Source organism: Sarcophilus harrisii, chromosome 1, assembly GCF_902635505.1.
Source record: "Sarcophilus harrisii chromosome 1, mSarHar1.11, whole genome shotgun sequence".
In the NCBI taxonomy this organism is placed as follows: Eukaryota; Metazoa; Chordata; class Mammalia; order Dasyuromorphia; family Dasyuridae; genus Sarcophilus; species Sarcophilus harrisii.
Window position 1 is genome coordinate 490,741,682 of NC_045426.1, and position 19,914 is coordinate 490,761,595.

A 19,914-nucleotide genomic window follows, 5' to 3' on the forward strand; every position below is an offset into this window, starting at 1 on the left:
AAATAATCAAGAGAAGGCACTAGAATTAAGAGAGACCAGAAAAGTCTAGAAAGTAGGATTTTAATTGAGCATAGAAGCCAGGAGGCCTAGATAAAAAGGGATGAATCCTTTCTTTATATTGTACTGTGTACTTGGAAATGTTGTCTTTTTGTATTTAAATTAAAAATAGACAATTTCTTAATCCCTCAGTTCTCTCTTAGACCATCAACCCTGCTGTAGCCACTTTCATCTCTCTTCTCCCATCTTGACCCCTTAGTAACCAGGTCAGTTCTGCCAACCACTGTTCTCTTGTTTTGGAAATATCCATAGATTCCTTGTAAGGTATTGACAATTTGTCAGAACTATCAACATAAAGATATCTAGGAGGCAAAACCCTGGTTTATTATATATTTATTTATCAGCATAAACTCTGATTCTGAGTCAGGAACAGAGATTTCCTAAAGCTTATATAATTTCTTTTTTTTTTAAATTGTGTCTATTTTTAACTTAAATACAAAAAGACACACAAAAAAGACCATTTCAGTGTACAAAGCATGACATAAAGGATTGGATACTTACTCTTTTGTGAAAAAGCATGCAATAAAGACTACACATTGTTTCGAAGCTACCCTGCTTTTTGGTGCTTCCTTCTTTTGTTCTTCCCTATTGACTTTTAATTTTTTTCTCCCTCTCTCACTACCCTGCCCTAGAGGAGGTTACAATAAAACATATGTGAGAGACAGACAGACAGAGAGAGAGAGAGAACTGTACTACATACTTTTAGTCCTTTGTCTGCAAGTGGTCGGCATCTTTCTTCATAGGTCCTTTGTAGCCAATTTGAGTATTTATGGTACATGAATTGATCATTCAAATTTGTTCTTAGAACAATATATCTGTTACTATGTATAATGTTCTATTGGTACTTCTCATTCAGTTTTCATTATTTCGTGCAAGTCTTTATTTTTTAAAAAATCAGCTGGCTCATTCTTATAGCCCAGTAATATTCCATCACAATCATGTGCTACAACTTGATTAATCATTCCCCAGTGGAAGGATATCTGTTACTTTATTCAATTTGATAGGTATAAGATGATATCTCAAAGTTGTTTTAATTTGAATTTTGTAATTTAGTGATGATTTAGAACATTTTTTTCATATGACTACATAGTTTTGATTTCTTCATTGAAAACCTACCTATTCTTTGATAAATTGGAGAATCTCATATTCTTATAAATTTGACAAAATTCTTTATATATTCGAGAAATGAGATCTTTATATGCGAAATTATGTTAATTCCCTCCCATTTTTCTACTTTATGATTTTGGCTACATTGATTTCATAGAAAAATTTCATTAATTTTAATTTAATATAAGTTAAATCATCCATTTTACACTTCACAGCGCTTCCTGTTTTCTGTTTATTCATAAATTGTTCTTCTGTCCATAAGTCTGATAGTTAATAAGTTCCATGTTCTTCAAATTCCATTTTAATCTTGGAATGGTTTAAGATATTAGTCTGTGCCCAATTTCTGTCAGATTATTTTCTAGCTTTCCCAATTTATCAAATAATGAAATATCCCCAAGACTTAAATCTTTGTTTGTCAAAACAAATTATCATAATTACATATGATGCACAAAAATGTTCATAATTTGAGCTTTCACTGCTGTCAAGCTATTTTTCTATACCTTTTTTAATAACTAGCTATCCCACTCTCCACAGTAGCTCATCAAAACTTTTCATCTCTCATCAAGCATAGAAGCCACTTCCCCATGCCTTCTCATCTCAGAAACTTACTTTAATTCTGACTGAAAAAATGGATAACATTCACCAAGAGTTCCTCCTTCTCCTCCTCTCATATCAGTGAGATGTCTTCTATTACTATATTCCACTTTACTCCTATCTCACCTGAAGAGGTAACTCTCTTTTTTGCCAAAGCAAACCCTTGTGCCATCAAAAGAAATCCCTTTCTGTCCCATATCCAATGGATTGTTCCCTTTGCCATCTTCACTTATGTACTCCCTAGCTATTAAATGCTTCCCTGTTGTCTAGAGACATGCTCATGTAAAACCTGCATCTTTTCATCCACTATCATCCTATACTTTTTCTGTCACTGTGGCTAAACTCCTTGAGAAGACCATCTCTAATAAATGACATTTCTTCTTTTTTTTTTTTTTTTTTTTTAAACTAGGTGCCATCTGGTTTCTGGCTTCTGGCTTTTATCTTTTGAATGAAACTGTTCTCCCCAAAGTTACCAAAGATTTGCCAACTCCAATGACCTTTCCTCATTTCTCATTCTTCTTAATCTCTCCGCAGCCTTTGACATTGTCGATTAATCTCTTATTCTTCATCCTCTCTTCTCTCTGGGTTTTCGGAATGCCACTCTCCTGGTTCTCTTCCTACCTATCTTATTGTTTCTTCTCAATGTCCTTTGTTGGTTTGCATTTGGGGCACATCCACTAACCATGGGTTCCCAGATAGTATTGTCCTAGACTTCTCCCTCTATATTGCATGATGATCTCATCAGCTATTATAAATTTATTTATCTCTCTGCTGATCATTCTCAAATTCACTTACCCAGCCCTATCCTCTCTGCCAGCCTTACAATCTTATATCATTAACTGCCCTGCAGAGCCTTGGACATCTTAAACTTAGCATCTCTAAAACTGAATTATCTTTTCCCCTAATGCCTCCCCACCTCCAAATTTCACTGTTGATATGGAAGGCAACTTTAGCTTTCTGTATCTATCCTCAGGCTCTAACTTTGATGGCATCCTTGACTTCTCCCCGTCTCTCACCTTTCATTCTTCCTCCCCCTGTTGCCAGTCCACCCTTGCATCATCTCTGAAAGTGCCCTTTTCTTTCCTCTGCCACTGCTTCTCTATGGTATAGCCCATTATTACTTCATACCTGGACTAATACAGGAGTCTGTTGTTGTGTCTTCCCCACAAATCTCTCTCTCTTCCATTCCATTCTCCAAACAGTCACCAAAGTGAATTTTCCTAAATTTCAGGCTCTTTTCTCCAAAACTTTTCTCCAAAAAACTCAATAATTGCAGTGCTTCCCTGTTACTTCCAGAATTAAATATAACATGCTTTATTTGTCATTCAAATCCAATCCCTTCTTACCTTTCCAGTCCTCTTACTCTATTCTAAAAACACTGGCCTCCTTGCTGTTCCACAAACAAGATACTTCATCTCTTGCCTCCAGGCATTTTCTTCTGCTGTCCTTCTGGCTTATAATACTCAGTTTCATTATCTCTGCCTATTGGCTTCTTTTAAGTCCCAGCTAAAATCTCATTATACAAGAAGCCTTTCTCAACTGATCTTAATTCTGTTGCCTTCACTGTTTTTTCCTGTTTGTCCTTTAATCTTTTTGTGTGCATATATGTATATGTTAATTATGTATGTATATTACACACACACACACATCACATATATATTTATATATATATATATATGTTTGTTAATCATCTTTCCTACTAGATTGTAAGCTCCTTAAAGACAGGGACTGTTTTTTGCCTCTTTTCATATCTCCAAGGCTTTAGACGATGCCTGGCACATAGTAGTTGCTCAATAAACATTTATTAACTGAGTATACTTGGTTTTCAGTAGTATCAGTTCAACAAACTTTTACAAAGTACCTGGTCCAAGCAAAAATTTACATAAAATGACAACTTTGCATCTCTTCTAGTAAAAAAGACAAAATACAAAAAACCCCAAACAACAAGTAACAATTAGAACATTTTAATTCTTTTTCCTACAGAAAATATTTTATATTACCTGTCCAATGGGAGTCAATTTACAACAAGCATTTATTAAATATTGACAATATTACAAACACTGTACTAATTGCTAGAGGCATAAATACAAAAAATGAAACAAACCTTATTTTCAAAGACTATACATTTAACCAAGAAGATAACAAGAATAAATGATGAATTTGATTATTGAATAAAGATGATTATAAGAAAAATTGGGAGCTGATAAAGTTAACCAAGAGTATAGAGAGTAGAGGAGAAAGTCTAGGATGAATTTTGTGTAACACCCATAGTTAGGGTGTGTGATCTACAGGATGATCCAGCAAAGCAGACTGAGGAGGAATGATCAGATAGGTAGAGTAAGAGAAATCATCATTGTGGCAAAATTCTTTTTTTTTTTTAACTTTTTATCTTATTTTAATATTTTTAAATTTAACCCTAAATTTAATTTTTTTAAAAATTAAAGCTTTTTTTTCTTTTTTTTATTATAGCTTTTTATTTACAAGTTATATGCATGGGTAATTTTACAGCATTGACAGTAAAGCTTTTTTAAAACATGCATAGTTTTGAACATTCACCTTTGGAAAACTTATGTTTCAACCTTTTTCCTTCACTTTTCCCAACTTATTCCCTTAGAAGGCAAGTAATCAAATATGTTAAACATATGCACTTCTTCTATACATATTTCTACATTTATCATGGTGCACAAGAAAAATCAGATCAAAAAAATCAGAAGGAAAACAAAAAGCAAGCAAAGAACAATAAAAAAGGTCAAAATACTATATTGTGAAACAATCTTAGTCCCCACAGTCTTTCTGGACGCAGATGGTTCTATCAAAAGTCCATTGGAACTGGCCTGAATGACCTTGTTGAAAAGAGCCATATGTTGCAAAATTATTGTGTAGCAAGGGAGAGAGTCTAAAGAAGGAAGACAGAGTAGTTAGAACTGTTAAATGTGGCAGTCAGAACTGTTAAATGGTGATTGAGAAATCCTTAGCAACTTTAGAAAGAACTGTTTCAGTTGCTTGATAAAATCTGAAGCCAGAGAGCCGAGGACTGAGGAATAGAGGAAGTAGAGGCAACAAGGGTAGACTACTTTTCTGAGAATTTGGCTGGGAAGAGGAAAGGTAAAGAATTGCAGCTTGAGGAGATGTAAGGTCTAGTGAAGGTTTTTTACCAAGAGAAGTTTTATTTACCCACTAGGTCTGTTGAATTCTACTCCATCTGTGTCTGAAAGGTTGATTAAGTAGATTATTTTGACCTTGACTTTGTCTCCAAGCACAGCAAAGACTGCTAGCATTCTAAAGTGAAGTTACTTCACTGATGCTTAGGGTAGTCAGAAAGTAAGTGTTAGAAAATATTATGGTAGTATTATGTGTCAGCTGTCAGGAAGGAACCAAAAATTCCACTCTTTCTCTAGAAATTCTAGCCTTCTGGCAGTAGACAGAAAAATAGCTCAGTATTTAAAGGAACTTAAATCAGGCTGAACAGAATGGCTGTGTAATTCAATAACAGATCAGATACTACTTACTCTAAAATAGAGGATGTGGCTTGGAGGAGAGAGACTTGGAGGCCTAAAAACCTCACGGCTTCTAAAGAGACAAGAAATAATGGTATCCCTTAAACAGAGGGCTCTGGGATCCATCCCAGCTCTGCTTTCTCTTGAGTCTGTTCTACCTTGTTATGTCTATGACCTTCATCCCCAAAGCACCTTTTCATGGATATTTATGCACTTCTTTCCTGTACTTTTCTAGATGGTCTAATGCTCTCAGAAGTCTGGGTCCAGATTTACAGAGTTAGAGAAATCAGTAAGCTGCCCAGACCCTCTTGTTCAGGGTCAGACGTTTTTCCAGGACTCCAGCCAGATATCTAATCCCAGATGACAGGATTTTAAAAATAGTCTAGTTTACCTCCCAGTTCCCTTTTTATAGTTGAAGAAACTGAGCTCTACAAAGAAGAAGGGCCTTATTAAGAACACATAGATTATAAGTAGTAGCTCTAGGATCCAACCTTAGGTGTTCTGATTTCTACTCTCCCAACATTTTTTTATGGGAATGATCTCTGCCTATTTTTGTTTCTATAGTCCATTTCCTAGAAGGGAAACAGATTTGCCCTTAATCATCTTTTTATTTTATTTTGGACACTGTTAAGAGAGATTCTGAGTACAATCCACCGGCTCTGCTTAGTATCCCAGGTGACTCTTAAGATTCTAGTTGTAGAGCTTCTCCCTGCTTTAAGGCCGACTCTCTAGCCACTCCTCCATCCTCTTATGCTTTAATTTAGGTTAAAACAACCTTCTCAGTATCCATTTCATTACTTCTTTTATTTTCACTTCATAATAATCTTTGTGGTATTATTTGAATGAAGTCTTCACCAAGCACTTAGTCTAATTGTAACTCCTAAGCAAAAATCATAATGCATATTCCAGCAGTTCTCAAACTTATTGGTCTTATGTATTTATTTTAAACATTCATTTAAAAAGATTTTGAGTTGCAAGTTCTTTCCCTCTTTCAAAATCCTTCCCCCACCCACTGAGAAGGTAAGTAGTGTTATATAAATTATACATGTGAAATCATGTTGAATATATTTCCATGTTAGCCATTTTACAAAAAAGGATGAGAAAAATAAAGTGAAAAAATTATATTTCATTGTATACTCATAGTTCTTTAGTTTTTTCTTTGGAAATGGATAGCATTTTGCATCATGAGTCCTAAAGAATTGTCTTGGAACATTGTATTGATCAGAGTAGCTAAGCCTTTCACTGTTAATCATCATTAGAATATTGTGGTTTTGATATACGTTCTTGTCTTGTCACTTTACTTTGCTTTAAACTCATGTAAATCTTCCCAATATTTTCTGAAACTATCTCCTATGTCATTTCTTGTACTATAATAGTATTCCATCATAATCATATACCATAGCTTGTTCATCCATTCCCCAGTTCAGAACATCTCTCAATTTTCAATTCTTTATCAAAGGGTAATGGTTTAATGGCCTTCTGAATATGCTTCCAAATTGTTCTCCAGAATTAGACCAATTCACAACTCTACCCCTCTATTAGTGTCCCTATTTTTCTTTCTCCAGCATTTCTCATTTCCATTGGTTACTTAATTTGATCCTTTTATACTTTTTTAAAGTTATTGAGTAGCCCAAAGAATTTTTGTTTGTGTGGGTTATTTGTATAGATATTTGCTGTATTAGAAATTAAAGCTGATAACTTTTTAGATGTTTCTGAATTTCATTACAAAAAAATAATTTTAAGGAGTATAACATTTTCCAAAGCAAAAATAATTCAATAAGAAAAGTAGAATTGTTTTATATATTACATATTTTAACAACTCTTTTTCATGTCCAACTTAATAGAAAATAACTGAAATTCTTTAAAATTGTTTTTATTATAGCTTTTTATTTACAAGATATATGCATGGGTAATTTTTCAACATTGATCCTTGCAAAACCTTCTGTTCCAACTTTTCCTCTCCTTCCCTGCCCTCCATCCCATCCCCTAGATGGCAGGAGACATGTTAAATATGTTAAAGTATATGTTAAATACAATATATGTATACATATCCAACAGTTATTTTGCTGCACAAGAAAAATCAGACTTAGAAATAAGGTAAAAATAATCTTGCAAAAATGCAAGTAGACAAAACAGAGGGAGTGGAAATGCTATGTTGTGGTTCATACTCATTTCCCATAGTTCTTTCGCTGGGTGTAGATGGTTCTTTTCATCATTGAATAAATGGACCTTATTTGGTTCATCTCATTGTTGAAAAGAGCCATGTCCATCAGAATTGATCATCATATAGTATTGTTGATTAAGTATATAATGATCTCCTGGTCCTGCTCATTTCACTCAGCATCAGTTCATGTAAGTCTCTCCAGGCCTTTCTGAAATTACCCTGCTGGTCATTTCTTACAGAATAATAATATTCCATAACATTCATATATCACAACTTATTAAGCCATTCTCCAATTGATGGGCATCCATTCAATTTCCAGTTTCTGGCCATTACATTACAAAGAGAGCTGCTGCAAACATTTTTGCACATACAGGTCCCTTTCCCTTCTTTAAGATCTCTTTGGGATATAAGCCCAGTAGTAACAGTGCTGGATCAAAGGGTATGTACAGTTTGATAACTTTTTGAGCGTAGTTCCAAACTGCTCTCCAGAATGGTTGGATTTGTTCACAGTTCCACCAACAATGCATCAGTGTCCCAGTTTTCCCACATTCCCTCCAACATTCAGCATTATCTTTTCCTAGCCAATCTGACAGGTGTGTAGTGGTATCTCAGAGTTGTCTTAATTTGCATTTCTCTGATTAATAATGATTTGGAGTATCTTTTCATGTGGCTAGAAATAGTTTCAATTTCATTATCTGAAAATTGTCTGTTCATATCCTTTGACCATTTATCAATTGGAGAATGCCTTGATTTCTTATAAGTTAGAGTTGATCTCTATATATTTTGGAAATGAGGCCTTTATCAGAACCTTTGACTATAAAAATGTTTTCCCAGTGTATTGCTTCCTTTCTAATCTTGTCTGCATTAGTTTTGTTTGTACAACAACTTTTCAATTTGATATAATCAAAATTTTCTATTTTGTGATCAATAATGATCTCTCGTTCTTCTTTGGTCACAAATTCCTTCCTCCTCCACAGATCTGAGAGGTAAACTATCCTATGTTCTTCTGATTTATTTATAATGTCATTCTTTATGCCTAGATCATGAACCCATTTTGATCTTATCTTGGTGTATGTACAGTGTTGTGTGGGTCAGTGCCTAGTTTCTGCCGTACTAATTTCCAATTTTCCCAGAAGTTTGTGTTAAAGAGTGAATTCTTATCCAAAAAGCTGAGGTCGTTGAGTTTGTCAAACACTAGATTATTAAAGTTATTGACTATTTTATTTTATCCTGTGAACCTAACCTGTTCCACTGATCAACTAGTCTATTTCTTAGCCAATACCAAATGGTTTTGGTGACCGCTGCTTTATAATATAGTTTTAGATCTGGTACAGCTAGGCCACCTTCATTTAATTTTTTTTTTCATTAGTTCCCTTGAAAGTCTTGACCTTTTGTTCTTCCAGGTGAATTTTGTAATTATTTTTTCTAGGTCATTAAAATATTTTGGGGGGAGCCTGATTGGTATAGCACTAAATAAATAGATTAGTTTAGGTGGTATTGCCATTTTTATTATATTTGCTCGACCTATCCAAGAGCACTTAATATTTTTCCAGTTGGTTAGATCTGACTTTATTTTTGTGGAAAGTGTTTTGTAGTTTTGCTCATGTAGTTCCTGACTTTGCCTTGACAGATAGATTCCCAAATATTTTATACTATTGGCAGTTATTTTAAATGGAATTTCTCTTTGTATCTCTAACTGTTGGATTTTGTTAGTGATATATAAGAATGCTGATAATTTATGTGGGTTTATTTTATATCTTGCAACTTTGCTAAAGGTGTGGGTTATTTCTAATAGCTTTTCAGTAGAATCTCTGGGGTTCTCTAATACTACCATCATATCATCAGCAAAGAGTGATAATTTGATTTCCTCATTACCTACTCTAATTCCTTTCATTTCTTTCTCAACTCTTATTGCTGAAGCTAACATTTCTAATACAATATTGAATAGTAATGGTGATAGTGGGTAAACTTGTTTCACTCCTGATCTTATTGGGAATGGTTCTAGTTCATCCCCATTGCATATGATGTTTACTGACTATTTTAAAGAAAAGCCCATTTATTCTTATACTTTGAAGTATTTTTAATAAGAATGGATGTTCAATTTTATCTAATTCTTTTTCTACATCTATTGAGATGATTATTTTTTTTTTGTTAATTTGGTTATTGATATAGTCAATTATGCTAATAGTTTTTCTAATATTGAACCAGCCTTGTATTCCTGGTATAAATCCTACTTGATTGTGGTGTAATTATCCTGGGGATGATTTTCTGTAATCTTTTTGCTAATATTTTATTTAAGATTTTTGTATCAATATACATTAGGGAGATTGGTCTATAATTTTCTTTCTCTGTTTTCAACCTACCTGGTTTAGGTATCAGTACCATGTCTGTGTCATAAAATGAATTTGGTATAAGTCCTTCATTCCCTATTTTTTCAAAAAGTTTATATAACATTGGAGTTAATTGTTCTTTAAATGTTTGATAGAATTCACATGTAAATCCATCTGAACCTGGGGATTTTTTCTTAGGGAGTTGATTAATAGCTTGTTCTATTTTTTTTTTCTGAAATGGGACTATTTAAGCAATTTACTTCCTCACTCTGTTAATCTGGGAAGTCTATATTTTTGAAGTTAGTCATCCATTTTACTTAGGTTATCAAGTTTATTGGGATAAATTTGGGCAAAGTAACTCCTAATTATTGCTCTAATTTCTTCTTCATTGGTGGAAAGTTCTCCCTTTTCATTTTTAAGACTAACAATTTGATTTTCCTCTGTACTTTTTCTAATCAATTTTACCGAAGGTTTATTTATTTTGTTGTTTTTTTTTTCATAAAACCAACTCTTAGTTTTATTTATTAATTCAATAGTCTTTTTTTACTTTCAATTTTATTAATTTCTCCCTTTAATTTTAGAATTTCAAGTTTAGTATTTAATTGGGCGTTTTAAATTTGCTCTTTTTCTAGCTTTTTAAGTTGCAAGCCCAATTCATTGATCTTCTTTTTCTCTATTTTATCCAAGTAAGCCTCTAGAGATATAAAATTTCCCCTTATTACCGCTTTGGCTGCATTCCACAAATTTTGGTATGTTGTCTCATTGTTATCATTCTGTTGGGTGAAATTATTAATTTTGTCTATGATTTGCTGTTTCACCTATTCATTCTTTAGAATGAGATTATTTAGTTTCCAATTACTTTTTGGTCTATTTCCCCCTAATTTTTTGTTGAATGTAGTTTTTATTGCATCATGATCTGAAAAGAATGCATTTACTATTTCTGCCTTTCTGCATTTAATTTTGAGGTCTTTATATTCTGATATATGGTCAGTTGTTATATAGGTTCCAAGAAGTGCTGAGAAGAAAGTATACACCTTTCTGTCTCTATTCAGTTTTCTCCAAAGATCTATCATACCTAACTTTTCTAATATTCTATTTGCCTCTTTTACTTCTTTCTTATTTATTTTGTGGTTTGATTTATCTTAATTCTGAGAGTGCAAGGTTGAGATCTCCCACTATTATAATGTTGCTGTCTATTTCTTCTTGCAACTCTCTTAATTTCTCCTTTAGGAATTTAGATGCTATACCACTTGGAATAACTGAAATTCTTATATCTATTTCAGTATTCAATCTGTTGTGATGTTATTTTGATTGAAGTATATAAAGAAAATCCAACTTTTCACAATTATGTAATTATAAGAAAAGCAGGCTTTTTAAATAAGCAAATAACATCTCAGTATTATTCTGAAAATAGATTTGGAAAGGGGGTTACCCTCTGGTAACCCTAAGCATTCAAATATCTCACGTTGAGAACTGTTGATCTATTCACATAAGGGTCTGATTTTCAAACTTTCCCTCTGAGGATGTTAGAATCTATTAAAAAGCAGTGGGGTAAAGTAAGTAAAAAAAAAAAAAAAAAAAACCAAATGTTATATTGCAAGCAAAAAAAAGAAAAATATGTGCTTTATCAGTAAGTGTTCATGTATACTTGCTAATGATATGAATTTAAGCCTTTGCACTTAATGCAGTAATAGTAACGAATTAAATACCAGCAATAAATTTGTTACCACATTCCTAAGATTAACTTGCTATTGGGCTAATAGGACATATATTAGATTTCAAAAATTTGGTATGAAGTTCACATTTCCTAGTTTTTATTCAGCAAGCCAGGTCAAATAAAATACTCTTAGATAATACTCCATTTTGTGATAAGTAGACAAATCCTTAATAATTTGTTATCAATTATAAAAACCCAGTTATAAAAATGAACTGCCAAAAAGACTAGATACTGATTCCTATCAGTTTTAGATTATCAAATTATACTCCCCCTTTGATTTCCTTTTTCTATCTTTATTATCTTGGAAATTGGAACTAAATTAATTTACTGCTTCCTTTTAGCTTGGAGGCTTCTTAAATGCTACACCCAGTGTGTTGTAAAGTGTGATATGTTCTGTCAATCTATAATAACAAGTTGTAGACCACATAGTGGACCTTCAGAAGTCTAATCCAACTTAAAACAAACAAACAAAAACCTATCACTGGAATAATAGATAGCGAATTTTTTCAGTTCATAAAAACTATATATAGGGGATAAAGGGGTTGTAATCTGTATTGTTATAGAGAATCTCTATACTGATCTCTATACTGATCAAACATTGATAAGTTTTAATATAGAATATGATTAATAAAAAGTTTGAACTCATCATTCCAGAAACCTGATTTTTATTTTCTAAATCAAAACTTCTTTAACTGTTGTTCATGACTTTATTATGGGTCACATAATTGAATGTGAGGGTGACAGTAGTAAAAGGTATCAAATATTCCACCAAAATGTAATTCTTTATATAAAAATAAATGTGCTTCCATCTCATTAGTATGCAAATTTGCTTTCATCTTTAATAAATGGTACATATATCAAAGAATTGTTTTAAGATAAATTTCTTTTATCATTTATTATCAATGTTTGGTATGTAATCTACATTCCCAGAGTCATGTAAAAATTTCTTGGGCAAAAAGGGGTTGCAAAAAAGTAGCACAAAATGTGGAAAAACTTAACCTTAGTTCTAAATTATATATTAAAAATTATGATTAAGCATTTAAATATTATTATTATTATTTCTAACCTTTGGAAGTGCTGCAGATGTCATTATGTATATCCCAAATATATCTGTAACTTACTGTTTTAAGAGAGTTGCCCAGGGTCCTGAAAGATTAGATGACTTGTCCATAGTTGCTGTCAGAATTAGTACTTGAACCCGTGTCTTTCTGACTCCAAGGTCAGATTTCTTTCTACTTTGCCTCTTCTTAAAAATAAATCTGCTTTGGTAGCAGGGACACAACAGAGATGGTTGAAGAATAGCAAAAAATGAACAGCCATTATTTGAAACTTTTTAAAGTAAAAGGAGGAACTTTAGGGGTTTTTGTGGGAAGGACTTTAAAGAAGCTATTAAATTCAATTCAGTGAGCATTTATTAAGTGCTTACTGTGTGTCCCACACTCTCTTAGTTGCTGGGAATACAAACACAGAAAATATAATTGTTCCTACTTTTGAGGGTGGCAACTTATTGATTATTCTGGGTCCATAGTTAATAGGAAAAGAAAGAGAAACCTTAAGTAAACCACATAACCTACCTTTCATGCTTCCTAGTCAGAATGGTTGGTGCTGTATGTCTGTTGCAACTCTTAGCTTTCTGGATATAGAGGGAATTGTATTCTCTTTGGTTCTTTATGTCCCAGTAACGAGGAATCCTGTATAGAAAAAGAGTTGATAAATTTCTGGCACTGGAATTTGAGATTTTTATTCTAAATAAGAAAGTCTAATAAATTGTGGGACTGGGCAATTTAATTTTTATACCGTATTTCCCTTTCTGAATTTGTTTCAAGTATACTTTTGAAAAGTGTGTCCTATATTAATTTCAGCAAAGATTTCGGTTTAATAACGATTATGAAGTCATTTACCAAAAAATTTATTTGGATTTTTCTAAGTGAGTACTTAATACTACCATTTACCTATTGTTATAGGAATTTCTTGCGCTTATTTTAATCCTCGTCATTTATCCGATTGATGACCAGAAGTTTCTTTTAGGAGTTAATTTTTAGTCGATATTTTAGGCTTCCTGATTGGATAGACTCCTCCAGTTTCGGGCGTTTATTGAACATTAATTATGCTAGCATGCAATATATTAGAGTTTAATTCAGACTTTATTCTGTAGACTTTTAAAATCACATAAGACTAAAACTTTGTAGAAAAGTTTGTGGAGCAACTAAGTGATACGATGGATAGGACTTTGGGTCTGGGGTCAGGAAGATGTGAATTCAAATCCAGCATTTTTACATACTTATTATAAGTTTTGTGACCCTGGGCAAGTTACTTAACCCCTATTTGGCATAGTTCCTCATCTATAGAATGGGGACACATTGGAGAAGGAACTGCGAGATCACGCCAGTATCTTTGCCAAAAAACAAACAAACAAAACCACCCTGAATCCAGTTATGAAAAGTTGAACCTGAATGAACAACAAAAATGTGCCAGGAACTGTGTTAAGTCTTATACAAGTATTATCTCACTTGATCTCACTACAACCTTGTGAAGTAGATGCTATTATTATCCTCATTTTACATTTGAAGAAACGTAGAAAAATAGAAGCTAAGTGATTGGCCCAGAGTCACACAGCTAGTAGGTATCTGGGGCCAAATTTAAACTTAGGTCCTTTGACTCCAGAACCATAACTCTGTACTACACCACCTGTCTGCCACATCATGAAATAACCTAGTTGGATAGTTATGGTCCTCTTTAAATACTGATTGTTGTGGGGACCCTGCAAGCCACTGAAATCCATTTCTACATGTACTTTCCATAAGGATGAATATGATAGGACTTTAGGTTGGAGGGAGATATTGGATTTCCTCTAGTCCAACTCCCTTGTTTTCAAATGGGAAAATTGAGGATAGACAATTTGCTTAAAGTAAATTCAAGTCTTCCGACTTCAGTTCTACTATTCTTTCCAAAACTTATGATAATCTTTCTGTGTTTTGGGTATTATTATTAAAATATCCTTTAACTTTTTTTTAAAACAGGAAAATAAAACTGAAACAAAAATTTTTGGTGACTGTAAGTTGTCTGACTAAAAAATTAACATCATACGTGCAGAACTTTACCTTGTGTAGTATTACTTGACAATAAGCATCATTAATATATTATGTTCCTGTTGTAACAGAGCAAAACCCATCATAAAGTCATCTGGCGTGCTACCAGACAAGAAAGAGAATCTGAAATGAGCTCTAATAGTGTTCCCTCCTTTGAAAATGAGTCGGCTCTCCATGCCATTTCTAACACTCTTGCTATGGAGGTGCCTGTTTTGTTGTTCTAAGATGGGTTTTTCTGTAAGCGTTTGGTTACGCCGAGAAGGGTGTGTCTTATAGGGCTTAGATTTCAGCATCATCCAAAGAGAACTAAGGCAGTATCCTGAGATGCCTTTTCTTCTCTTTGCAGTCTCCCTTGGCAATTTCATGTACTCCCAGGGAGTTAATTATCTTTACACAGAAGACTGTGCATGTGTGTGTGTGCATGTGTGCACCTCGTGCCTAAGCGTGTGCATACATACGTGCATGCATATTGAGGGTGTCCCAGAAGTTATAGTGCAGTTTTATATTTGGCAGGCATACATCCTGGAGAGGTTGCACCATCCAAGCCATAGCCCAGACTCACCATATCCGGAGTAGCACTTAGTCTGTGTTTGTTCTCTTTCATTCAGCTTGCTGGGTGCTCAGGAATAAAAAAGACAGAGGAGCTTATATTTCTGTTGGGGAATATAACCTGGTATATGTAGTTATATAGAAAATATATTCAGAATTAAATAAAAGGTAATTTTTGATGGGGAAAGGACTAACAGTAGTTTCAGGACATTAATGGTATGGACTCCTCATAATAATGTTTTTAAATGCATAAAATAAAACACATAAGGGAAACCTAGAAGAAGGCAGTTGAATAAGTCTTAAAGGAAACTAGAAATTTGAGAAAACAAGAAGAGAATACCTTTTGGCATAGGAGCATAGAGAGCCAATACAAAAGGCACAAAGCCTGAAGAGGAATATTGTTTTTTTTTAAATAATTACAACTTTTTATTGACAGAACCCATTGCCAGAATAATTTTTTACAACATTATCCCTTGCACTCACTTCTGTTCCAATTTTTCCCCTCCACCCCCTGCCCCAGATGGCAAGTAGTCCTATATATGCTAAATATGTCACAGTATATCTTAGATACAATATATGTGTGCAGAACCAAACAGTTCTCTTGTTGCAAAGGAAGAATTGGATTCAGAAAGTAAAAATAACCCGGGAAGAAAAACAAAAATACAAACAGTTTACATTCATTTCCCAGTGTTCTTTCTTTGGGTGTAGCTGCTTCTGTCCATCCTTGATCAATTGAAACTGAGTTAGATCTTCTCTTTGTCGAAGAAATCCACTTCCATCAGAATACATCCTCATACAGTATCGTTGTTGAGGTGTATGTAATGATCTCCTGGTTCTGCTCATTTCATTCAGCATCAATTCATGTAAGTCTCTCCAAGTATCTCTGTATTCATCCTGCTGGTCATTTCTTACAGAACAATAATTTCCATAACATTCATATGCCACAATTTACCCAACCATTCTCCAATTGATGGGCATCCATTCGTTTGAAGGTTTGTTGTTTTTGAGGCACTGTAGGAAGACCAGTTTGACTGGACTATGAACTGTGTGAAGATGAGTAAAGCATAATACTGCTGGGAAAGTTTGGGATCAGGACTTTAAAACCCTAAGGTTTTAAAACCCTAAGGACTTTATATTTGATTTTAGAGGGAATAGAAATTAGCTTTTGGAACTTAGTAGCATGGTGATAATAAATTAGAAAGAAGAGAAATTTAAGTCAAGAACATTTAGAAGCCTTTATTTTTTGCAGTACAGGTGATGAAAGCACAAGCCAGGATGGGGTCATGCAAGTAGAAAGATGATAACAAATAAATGAAATGTATAGGGGGAAATGCCAGGATTTAGCAAATGATTAGGTAAGTGGAGTGAAAGAGAATGAGGAGGTCACCCAGTTTTCTAACATTGGTTGACTAGGAAGTTGGTAGTACATCGACAGAAGTGATAGGAGAAAATTAGGAGTAAGTTAGGGACAAAAGTGAATGAATGAATGTGTCAAGCACTGTGCTCAGTACTGAGAATACAAATGCAAGCAACTCAGGTAGATCTTTGTCTTCAGGTACCTTATTTAGGGGAAGACAATACACTAGCAAGTAATAATCAATACCAACTGTTTTAGATAGGACATTCAGAGGAAATAGTGACAGTGGTCATAGGGAATTGATTGATACCTTTTTCATGAATAGTGATATTGATTTAGAATTGGAAGATGTGTTGGACTTGAATTTGAGAAATTGGGAGGAAGATATGGAAGAGAGAGATAGGTAGTTTCCTATTTTCCCACTGACTGCTCACCAATCCAAGGGCCAGGAATGGGATCTTAAGTTCCAAGTCAGAAGTAGAAATTTGGAGACAGTTGATGAGCCATAGAGATGACTGGCAAATGTGGTATGGTACATCTGAATCTTTTCAGACATGTTGGATTTGATATGTCTATAGGATATCTAGTGTGAAATGTTCAATAAATAATTTGTAATACTCATAGACTTGATCCTACAGATCATCGAGGTTATCCCATCTTTTTTTCATTTGGAATAATTGAGGCCCAGAAACATTGTGACTTTTCCATGTTGATGATCCAGGTTACAAATGATGGAGAAGGAATTGAAACTCATATCTTCTAACTCTTACTTCACAATTCTTTCCTGTTTACCAAGCACTTTTCCTCTAGACCAGAGGTAAACATCCAGCCCAAGGACCACATAAAGTCCATGAAATCATTTGCTAAAGCAACTGCAGACATTGATGAACTGAAAGCTAAGTATAACAACCTCCCACTGCTTGAGTTCTACAAGTTGGTAATTTTTTATATCTGACAAATGATGTTATAAATGGCCCTAAGCAGAAAAAGATTTCCCACTCCTGTCCTAGATTCACCTTTATTTGAGAATTCTTTATATCTGTTGAAATGTTACCGTTTCAATCAAGAATTATAATGTTTTATTGAAACCTCATTTTATTTTTTGACCAATATATTTTAATACTAAGTAGTATTGCATAGAGAACTAGCCTCAGAGTCAGGATAAGACCTGACTTCAAGTCAAACTAACAAACCTCTCTTAACTCTTTGACCATAGTGAGTAAGTTTTTTATTTATTCTCTCAATGAAAAGTAACTAGAGTGGAAAGCTTTTTTTTAAAATAATTATAACTTTTTATTGACAGAACATATGCCTGGGTAATTTTTTTTACAACATTAACCTTTGCAATCACTTCTGTTCCGATTTTCCCTTCCCTCCCTCCACCCACTCCTCTATATGTCAGGCAGTTTTATACATGTTAAATATGTTATAGTATATCCTAGATACAATATATGTGTGCAGAGCTGAACTATTCTCTTGTTGCACAGGAAGAATTGGATTCAGAAGGTAAAAATAACCTGGGAAGAAAAACAAAAATGCAAACAGTTTACATTCAATTCTCTCTCTATTCATCCTGCTGGTCATTTCTTATAGAACAATAATATTCATAACATTCATATACCACAATTTATTCAGCCATTCTCCAATTGATGGGCAGTCATTGATTTTCCAGTTTCTAGCCACTACAAACAGGGCTGCCACAAACATTTTGGCACATACAGGTCCCTTTTCCTTCTTTAATATCTCTTTGACGTATAAGCCCAGTAGAAACACTGCTGGATCAAAAGGTATGCACAGTTTGATAACTTTTTGGGCATCATTCCAGATTGCTCTCCAGAATGGTTGGATTCGTTCACAACTCCACCAGCAATGCATCAGTGTCCCAGTTTTCCCGCATCTCCTCCAACATTCATCATTATTTTTTCTTGTCATCTTAGCCAATCTGACAGGTGTGTAGTGGAATCTCAGAGTTGTCTTAATTTGCATTTGTCTGATCAATTGGATTTGGAACACTCTTTCATATGAGTGGTAATAGTTTCAGTTTCATCATCTGAAAATTGTCTGTTCATATCCTTTGACCATTTATCAATTAGAGAATGGTTTCTTGATTTCTTATAAATTAGAGTTAATTCTCTATATATTTTGGAAATGAGGCCTTTAACAGAACCTTTAACTGTGAAGGTGTTTTCCAAGTTTGTTGCTTTCCTTCTAACCTTGTTTGCATTATTATTTTTTTTTTTGGTACAAAAGCTTTTCAGTTTGATGTCATCAAAATTTTCTATTTTGTGATCATTAATGATCTCTAATTCTTCTTTGGTCACAAATTCCTTCCTCCTCCACAGGTCTGAGAGGTAAACTATGCTTTGTTTTTCTAATTTATTTATGATCTCATTCTTTATGTCTAAATCATGGATCCATTTTGATTTTATCTTGGTATATGGTAGTAAGTGTGGGTCCATGCCTAATTTCTGTCATACTAATTTCCAGTTTTCCCAGCAGTTTTTGTCAAATAATGAATTCTTATCCCAAAAGTTGGGATCTTTGGGTTTGTCAAACACTAGATTGCTATAGTTATTGACTATTTTGTCTTGTGAACCTAACCTATTCCACTGATTAACTAATCTATTTTTTAGTCAATACTAAATGGTTTTGGTGACTGCTGCTTTATAATAATAGTTTTAGATCACGTACAGCTAGGAGTGGAAAGCTTTTTAATAGTTACCAAAGGGAAGAGAAATTAAGAAAATATCTTAGAGAAGACAGAAGTTGAGTTTTTTTTTTTTAAGGATAGGGTAATTATGGATGTGTTTGTAGGCAGTATTTTGGAGAATGCTTAAAGAATAGAGGAAGGAGAGGACTGCTGTTATAATTTAAAGAGGTTTACTTTTTCCAGATATGTCAACTTCTCACTCTTCTTTAGACTGAACTCCAGACTTTGTCACCTATGTTGCAGAAGCCCTTTCATCCTGGAAGCTCACTACAGTCCTGGAATTTACACATTAGAAGTTTCCTCTCCCCTTTCAGCTTTTCACTCTAATTAGATGGTTCTTTTCAGAATTTCTTTTGAAGGAAGATGACTAGACTGGCCATGTCATTTTCTTCTCTAGGCTGCATTCTCAGTGTCAGCAGATTTGCCTCATTACTTTTTGAGAAAAATAAAAGTATTCATCATAAGTTCCTTCTCCCTGAACAATTATGTTAAATTCCCTTGATAGTATACTCCATTCTCATTTTCTTGTTTTAGTATCTGATGAAGCAGTGTCCTTTTTCATCACAAAGCTAGTCAATTTTCACTGATAACTTTTCTGTTATCAGTGCCTTTTCTACCAGTTTCATCCTTCAGCCCCTCTCCTTCCTCTATTCTTTGTTTTACCCAATTGCTGCCTACAAGCACATCCAATATTCCCCATCCTTAAAAAAATCTTAACTTATATCTTCTCAAGATATTTCATA

General features: G+C 33.8%; 1 protein-coding gene and 1 long non-coding RNA gene across 13 annotated transcripts in view; one reads left to right on the forward strand and one right to left on the reverse strand.

Annotated features, from left to right (window-relative positions):
* LOC116420597 overlaps positions 1-2,828 on the reverse strand; it is a 37,632-nt gene extending 34,804 nt beyond the window's left edge. Inside the window, exon 1 of the long non-coding RNA XR_004230963.1 lies at positions 2,775-2,828. This is a non-coding gene — a long non-coding RNA (uncharacterized LOC116420597). The remainder of the gene's footprint in view (positions 1-2,774) is intronic.
* The window catches only part of OSBPL1A (oxysterol binding protein like 1A), a 269,237-nt gene that overhangs the window by 200,634 nt on the left and 48,689 nt on the right, over positions 1-19,914 (forward strand). The gene's annotated exons all lie outside the window — the stretch shown is intronic.